Raw genomic sequence first — 8,811 nt, 5'->3', positions numbered from 1 at the left:
CTTATCCAGGTCACTGCAAATGCTGTTAATTCATTCCTTTGCACAGCTACATAGTATTTCATCATACACATGTGTGTATATACATATACGCTTATATATATGGAATAGATATAGTTATATAACTGTGAGATACACACACACACACACACACACACACACACACACATAGATAGATAGATAGATAGATAGATAGATAGATAGATGATAGATAGATAGATGATAGATAGATAGATAACAACAGTTTATTTATCCATTCATTGATTGATGGGCATTTGGGTTGGTTTCATGATTTTGTGAATTGTGCTGCTATAAATGTGTGTGCAAGCATCTTTATCGAATAATGGCTTCTTTTTCTGTGGGTGGATACCCAGTAGTGGGACTGCTGGATCAAATGGTAGTTCTACTTTTAGTTGTTTAAGGAATCTCCACACTGTTTTCCATAGTGGCTGTACTAGTTTACATTCCCACCAGCCGTGTAGAAGTGTTCCCTGTTCACCACATCCACGTCAACATCTACTGGTTTTTTTTGTTTGTTTTTTGTTTATTATTATTATGGCCATTCTTGCAGGAGTAAGGTGGTATCACATTGTGGTTTTGATTTGTTTCCCTAATCATTAGTGATGTTGAGCATTTTTTCATATGTTGGCCATTTGTATATCTTCTTTTGAGAATTATCTATTCATGTCCTTAGCCCACTTTGTGATGGGATTGTTTGTTTTTTTCTTACTGATTTGGGTTTGTTGTAGATTCTAGATATTAATCCATTGTCAGATGTATAGATTGTGAAGATTTTCTCCCACCCTGTTTACTCTCCTTACTGTTCCTTTTGCTATGCAAAAGCTCTTTAGTTTAATTAGGTCCCAGCTATTTATCTTTGTTTTTATTGCATTTGCTTTTGGGTTCTTGGCCATGAAATCCTTCCTTAAACCAATGTGTAGAAGGATTTTTCCAATGTTATCATCCAGAATTTTTATAGTTTCAGGTCTTAAGTTTAAGTCCTTAATCCATCTTGATTTGACTTTTGTATAAAATGAGAGATGAGGATCCAGTTTTATTCTCCTACATGTGGCTAGCCAATTATCCCAGCACCATTTCTGAAAAAAATGTCCTTTCCCCACTTTATGTTTTTGTTTGCTTTGTTGAAGATCAGTGGGCTGTAGGTATTTGGGTTTATTTCTGGATTATCTGTAATTTTCCATTGGTCTATGCATCTATACCAATCTCATGCTGTTTTGGTGACTGACTATGGCCATACAGCATAGTTTGAAATCAGGTAGAGTGATGCCTCCAGAGTTGTTCTTGCTTAGTCTTGTTTTGGGTATGTGGGCTTTTTGGTTCCATATGAATTATAGAATTGTTTTTACTATTTCTATGAAGAATGATAGTGGTAATCTGTTGGGGATTGCACTGAATTTGTAGATTGCTTTTGGCAGTATGGTCATTTTCAGAATATTGATTCTGCCCATCTAAGAGCATGGGATGTGTTTTATAGGTCCTATGTGACTTATGCTTTAATGAGGTTCTGTTTTGATGTGATTCCAGGATTTTTTTTCAAGATTTAGAGCTCCTTTTCACAGTTCTTGTAATGCTGGTTCGGTAAAAGTGAATTCTGTCAGCATTTGTTTGTCTGAAAATGATTGTATCTTTTCTTCATATATGATGCTTAGCTTCCCTGGATACAAAATTCTTGGCTAATAAATGTTTTGTTTGAGACAGCTGAAGATAGGGCCCCAATCCTTTTTAGCTTGTAGGGTTTCTGCTGAAAAATCTGCTGTTAATCTGATAGGTTTTCCTTCATAAGTTACCTAGTTTTTGTCTCACAGCTTTTAAGATTCTTTCTTTTGTCTTAACTTTGAGTAACCTGATGACAATGTGCCTAGGTGAAGATCTTTTTTGCAATGAATTTCCCAGATGTTCATTGTGCTTCTTGTATTTGGATATCTAAGTCTCTTGCAAGGCCAGGGAAGTTTGCTCAATTATTCTCCCAGATATGTTTTCCAGGACTTTAGAACTCTCTTCTTCCTCAGGTATAATGAATATTCTTTGGTCAGGTCATTTGGCATAATTCCAAACTTCTTGGAGATTTTGTTTATATTTTCTTATTCTTTTTTCTTGGTCTTTGTTGGATTGGGTTAATTGAAGACCTTGTCTGAGATCTGAATTTCTTTCTTCTACTTGTTCAATTCTGTTTGCTGACACTTTCAGAGTATTTCACATTTCTAAAAGTGCGTCCAAAGTTTCCAGAAGTTTTTATTGTTTTTTTTTTTCCAGCTGTCTATTTCCATGACTATTTCCCCCTTCACTTCTTGTATCATTGTTTTTTAATTTCCTTTCATTGGGCTTCGCCTTTCTCTGGTCCCTCCCTGATTAGCTTAATAACGAACCTCCTGAATTCTCTTTCAGATCAATCAGGGATTTCTTCTTGGTTTGGATCCATTGCTGGTAAACCAGTGTGATTTGGTGTGTGTGTGTTGATGCGGTCAGTGAGGGGAGCGGGTTGAAGAGCTTTGTTTTGTTATATTACCAGGGTTGGTTTTCTGGTTCCTTCTCATTCGGGTAGGCTCTGTCAGAGGTAAAGTCTAGGGCTGAAAGCTGTTGTTCAGATTCTTTTGTCCCACAAGGTGTTCCCTTGTTGTAGTACTCTCCCTCTTTTCCTATGAATGTGGCTTCCTGTGAGCCAAACTGCAGTGACTCTTGTCTCTCTTTGGGGTCTAGCCTCCCAGCTAGTCTACCTGGCTCCAGGCTGGTACTGAGGGTTGTCTGCACAGAGTCCTGTGATATGAATCATCTATGGGTCTCTCAGCCATGGATACCAGAGCCTGTTCTGGTGGAGGTGGCAGATGGTGCAATGGACTCCATGAGGATCCTTAGCTTTGGTGGTTTAATGCTCTATTTTTGTGCTGGTTAACTTCCTGTTAGAAAGTGGTACTTTCCAGAAAGCATCAGCTGTAGTAGTGTAGACAGGGACTGGTGGTGGGTGGGGCCCTAGAACTCCTAAGATTATACGCCCTTTGTCTTCCACTACCAAGGTGGGTAGGGAAGGACCATCAGGTAGAGGCCAGGCTAGGCGTGTCTGAGCTCAGGCTCTCCTTGGACTGGACTTGCTGTGGCTGCTGTGGGGAATGGGGAAGAGATTCCCAGGTCACTAGAGTTGTGTACCTGGGAGGATTATGGCTGCCTCTGTTGAGTCACGCAGGTTGTCAGGGAAGTAGGGAAAAGCTGGCAGTCACATGCCTCACTCAGCTCCCACGCAAATGGAAGAGCCAGTGTCACTCCCACTGTGCCCCCACACACACACACAGCCCCAAGTCTGTTTCCAGGCAGAGGGCAAGAAGGGCTTGAAAACCAGGAGGCTTCTTGCCCCATTCAAATTGTTACAAAGTTCAGCTACAGCATTCCTTCTCCCTGTGGCGTTTTACCCCCTGCTCCTCTGGCCACTCTCCTGTTGGATCCCTTTGGTGCCAGGCAAGAATGGGATGCTTGGGGACCCAGCAAGCTCCCAGGGCTTTTCTGCTGCTTCCTCTACACCTATATTTCTCTTGGTTCTAACTTGACTCAGCACCAGGTAAAGTCGGAGACTTCTTCTGTAAACAGACGTTCAGCTTCTCCAGTGGGAATATGTATTCAGGAGAAGAGGGTCTCCCTTTCTTACTCCCACAGTTGGGGCATTCACAGTATTTGGGATGTCTCCTTGGTCCTACAGGAGCAGTCTGCTTCCTTCAGAGGGTCTGTGGGTCTCTTGGTATTGCTGGTTTGTTCTTGCAGTTGATCTGGAGCTCAGGTGATCCACCTGCATTGACCTCCGAAAGTCAAGGTGATTAAATTTATAACACGGAAGAGAAATCTGTACTGCAAAACAGAATCCTTTATATGAAGTTGAAATTTGGTAAAGAAAGTAAGCCTTTATGGATCTTAAAATCAATGCAAAATTTTGTATATAAAAAGTTTTCCACTACAATACATGGCAAATGAGAGAATGGAAGGAATAACAAAAAAATTAAAATAAAAAGATAGACATCAGTGACTTAATTGCATGAGGCTGTGAGTCCTCTGCTCCATGTGCTAAAATGACGTATAAAAGAAACAGTTGGAAACAATTCTTCCCACGACTTCCAGCTGCCAAATGCGAACTGTGTCAAATGTCCAAATCTGAAGAAATCACACCAAATGGAAAAGGACATGAGAAATAATACACAAGACAACATTTCCATGCCTCAACATTCTTTCTTGGGAAAAATTTAGATTAGGTAAACATGTCTGGAAAACAAGGTATATGGAGAAGCATTTCCATGTCATCAAAGGCTATTTTATTTTCATGAGTATTAACAGAAACTAAACTATTTAAATACGACGTCTTCAGATCTTGGCAATCACATCTTTTTAAAGTTAAAAAAAAGAAAAGGCCAGTGGGCTGGAAATTTAATCGTTGTCTTTCCCTCTTCAGACTATGTTTCCTTTGGTGTTCATTTCAAAGGAAAATTTACTCTGATCACTTTTCAAAATGGTAACATTCATTAAAGAAGTTATTCTTAATGTCCCAGAACAAATCAGACTCTTGAGCCAAAAATATCGATATATGTGCTCACAACATTCGATTAAAGTTTTACAAACTTAAATATAAGTAGGCATACAAAACTTTAAAATAAGATACCCCAAAATAGGATAAAATATTTGTGTACATGTAAATTAAGTAATTAAAATGCAAAATAAAGAGGAAGAAGCCATTCTGAAATTATGTTAGTGTTAACATCATTTATGTGCATGTGGAATTATGTTATTTTCAACATATTCTTAATTAATTAATCAGTTGGTGAATATAAAGCAAGTTTTATATTTAAAATTGGTGTATTTTGGAATATTTCTGTTTCTAAATATAGTTACCTTCCAAAAAATAAAAAAACCTGTGTACACCATAGGTTTTATTGATTACCACCTTTTATAAGTGCCCAGATTTCAGAAATTAACATAAAAGTGGCAACAATAATAATAGATACTGCTTACTTTTTAAGCATTTACTATGAGCTAAATATACTGCTTATTTAAGGATCTTGATAATCTTTTGATGAAGCTAGTGTACTTTATACATAGGAAAATTTTAAGTTGCTAAAAATCATATCCAGTAAATAACAGACCCAAAATTAAGAACCAGATCTCTGATTTGCTACTCTTAAGCAATCTACTTAAAGTAAAAATGGATTTTGTCCTTTCTGTCCTTTTAAAAATTCTCATAGAATCAATCAGGTATTTTGATTTATTTGTTAAGTATGAATTGCATTTATTTCCTTAATGTAAGAAAACAAGTCATGAAATCATTGCAATACCAATGTTTGGTAAGGCATACTCTAGAATTTTTTTTTAACTTTAAGTTCTGGGGTACATGTGCAGAATGTGCAAGTTTGTTACATAGGTACACATGTGTGATGGTGGTTTGCCACACCTATCAACCTGTCATCTAGGTTTTAAGCCCTGCATACATTAGATATTTGTCCTAATGCTCTCCCTCCCCTTGCCTCCTACTGCCTGACAAGCCCCAGTGTGTGTTGGTCCCCTCCCTGTGTCCATGTGCTCTCATTGTTCAACTACCACTTAAGAGTGAGAACATACAGTGTTTGGTTTTCTGTTCCTGTGTTAGTTTGCTGAGAATGATGCCTTCCAACTTCATCCATGTCCCTGCAAAAGACATGATCACACACTTTTTTATGGCTGCATACTATTCCATGGTCTATATGTGCCACATTTTCTTTATCCAGTCTAACATTGACAGGCATTTGGGTTGACTCCAAGTCTTTCTGTTGTAAACAGTGCTGTAATAAACACACATGTGTGTATGTCTTTATAGTAGGATGATTTATAATCCTTTGGGTATATACCCAATAATACCCAGTAATGGGATTGCTAAGTCTAATGGTATTTCTGATTCTAGATTCTTGAGGCATCACCACACTATCTTCCACAATGGTTGAACTAATTTACACTCCCACCAACAGTATAAAGCATTCCTATTTCTCCATAGCCTCTATTGTTTACTGACTTTTTAATAATACCATTCTGACTGGCTTGAGATGGTATCTCACTGCTGTTCTGATTTGCATTTCTCTAATGACCAGTGATGATGAGCTTTCATTCATATGTTTGTTGGCCACATAAATATCTTCTTTTGAGAAGTGTCTGTTCATATCCTTTGCTCACTTTTTGATGAAGTTGTTTATTTTTTTTAGTAATTAAATTTGTTTTTCTTTGTAGACTCTGGATATTACACCTTTGTCAGATGGGTAAACTGCAAAATTCTGTAGGTTGCCTGTGCACTCTGATGCTAGTCTCTTTTGTTGTGTAAAAGCTCATTAGTTTAATTAAAGCCCATTTGTCAATTTTGACTTTTGTTGCAATTTTTTTTGTACCAGGCTGGCTAACATTACTGACAGTAATATTAAAGTTTTCAGGTTTTGATAAATCAGTTTTGAACTAATAAGGAATATTTTTCAAAAATTAATTGTGCATTGAGTTTTTGCAATTTTGTTCTGTCAATTTTAATATAATTTTAGAAAACTTGGATTTAGCTAATTTTAAAGAATCAGAGAAAATTTAAGAAATTATAAAAGAAAATTTTACCATGTCTACTTCATTAGAAACATTTTATTAAAAATGAAGATTAAAAACTTGACATTATCCCTTATCTATCCCTAAATATACTAAGATAAAAACATAAGGTGTTACTATATATAAATTATTATTATTATTATTATTTTAGTTGGACCTCCAGTGATGGGAAGTACTACTGATTCTTTTTTATGATGTTTAATTACTCAAAAGTCAAGTGTTACTGAGAATTTTATCTCTATTAACACGTCTCTAACTTTAGGTAGAAGATAATTTGGACTTTGAGAGTGAAAATTGGATTCACAATGAATAGAATTATTTTTTCTGCATGTTCAGTATCTGACTATAACATGCCATAGGGATGAGAGAAAAAGTGAATAACCATTAACAGCAGTTTTGTTCTTAATAAATAAATAGCAAACTCCATGAAAAGAATTTCATCAGGATGTTTGTTTTATGCAGTTTTCGCATGTTCATTAGCTAACAGGTAAAAAATGTTTGAAACTATAAACATTAAAATGTATACTTTTATTCCGTAGACAGACTAACCTAGATATGAAGCTCTTTTGTTAGTCATTTCCCGCTCTCAAAGATGTGGGCGATATTTTGAAATTTAACTATCAAAATTTTCCGGAAAAATGTGTGATTCACAGAGGAATTTTCTTAAATCATAATTTTCTTACATACTTTAAAATGAAAAAAAACAAAAAACAATCAATTCAACAACTCTATTTTGTTTCAAGCTAAATCAAATCAGTGGAAGCAATAGCTGAGAAAATCAACATTAAATATAGCTTCTTTTTCCAAAGTGATAGCAAGAGAAAAGGGAATACTATGATAAATTATAAGGCAATAACAAAGCTATTCAAACATTTTTCAGGTGCTTTGAAAATGTGTGCTAGATGCTCCACTTAAAACATAGGGAAAATAAGTCTTTTCTCTCTTAGCTGTAATAGCTGTGTCTACACAGTAGAAAGTAGGGGTGTGATTTGTTCTAACACTATAGAAATCCAAAAGAAATAATTCAGATACAAGATTAGATATGAAGTAATTAGGTATACATCTAACGAAATGTATACATGACTTGTATACAGAGAACTACAATGCTGATGAAAGAAATTAAAGAAGACACAAATAAATGGAAAAGACATATCATGTTCATACAGTGAAAGGCTCAACATAGTAAAGATGATAATTCTCCCCAAATTGATATCCAGGTTTAATGCAATTTGCAAACATTTTTTCAAAATTCTCACAAGATTTTTTGTATATATACTACTTTTGTTCAAAAGTAATGAAATATGTATATGTATATATATATGATTATTCTAAAATTTATATGGACAGACATAGAAATGGGAATACCTGAATAGTTCTGACAAAAGGAAGAATTAAGGGAAGATATCAGTCTACCCAATTTGAAGAGTTATTACATAGCTGTAGTAATCAAGGATGTGTGGTATTGGTGGGATAATTGACATATAGATCAATGCAGTAAAATAGAGAACCTAGAAATAGATCCACAAAAATATGCCCTGCTGATTTTTGACAAGTGTTCTAAGGTAATTAAATAAATAAAAATAACCTTTTCAACAAATAGTACTAAAATAATTGGACATCCAGAGGGAAAAAAAGTGAACCTCAATCTAAACCTCATATTTTATACAAAATTAACTCAAGATTAATTATGAAACTAAATGTAAAATATACAACTATGGAACTTCTGGGAAAAATCTCCTGAAAACATCTTCTGAATTTAGGAGTAGATGAGAAGTTATTAGACTGGACAACAAAGCCCAATCCATTAGAATATGAAAAACTGCTAAACTGGTCTTTATAAAATTGAAAACTTTTGCTCTAAGAATGGGCCTGTTGGGAGGATGAAAAGATAAGACAAAGACAGAGAAAATATTTACAAACCATGTATCTGACAAAAGACTATGATCTAAAATATATGAAAGTCTCCCAGAACTCAATAATGAAAAAAAATCAGTCCAATTAGAAAATGGGCAAAAGACATGAAGAGACATTTCATTTACTAAAGAAGATACACTCATCGTTCAACACCTGCCTATGAGTGAGAACATGCGGTGTTTGATCTTCTGCTCCTCTGTCAGTTTGCTGAGAATGATGGTTTCCAGGTTCATCCATGTCCCCACAAAGGACCCAAACTCATCGTTTTTGATGGCTGCATAATATTCCATGGTGTATATG

The 8,811-nt window shown here is 35.5% G+C and overlaps 1 long non-coding RNA gene across 1 annotated transcript; it reads left to right on the top strand.

The window, feature by feature from the left end:
- The first annotated feature begins 6,255 nt into the window (after positions 1–6,255).
- On the top strand, positions 6,256–7,900 carry LOC116562327. The gene is made up of 3 exons (XR_004273878.1): positions 6,256–6,394; positions 7,159–7,165; positions 7,890–7,900. It is a non-coding gene; the product is annotated as an uncharacterized LOC116562327 (long non-coding RNA).
- The last annotated feature ends 911 nt before the right edge of the window (positions 7,901–8,811 follow it).

Source organism: Sapajus apella, unplaced genomic scaffold (assembly GCF_009761245.1).
Source record: "Sapajus apella isolate SASKATOON/1434 unplaced genomic scaffold, GSC_monkey_1.0 scaffold32, whole genome shotgun sequence".
In the NCBI taxonomy this organism is placed as follows: domain Eukaryota; kingdom Metazoa; phylum Chordata; class Mammalia; order Primates; family Cebidae; genus Sapajus; species Sapajus apella.
This window is presented reverse-complemented; position numbering and strand designations above follow the sequence as displayed.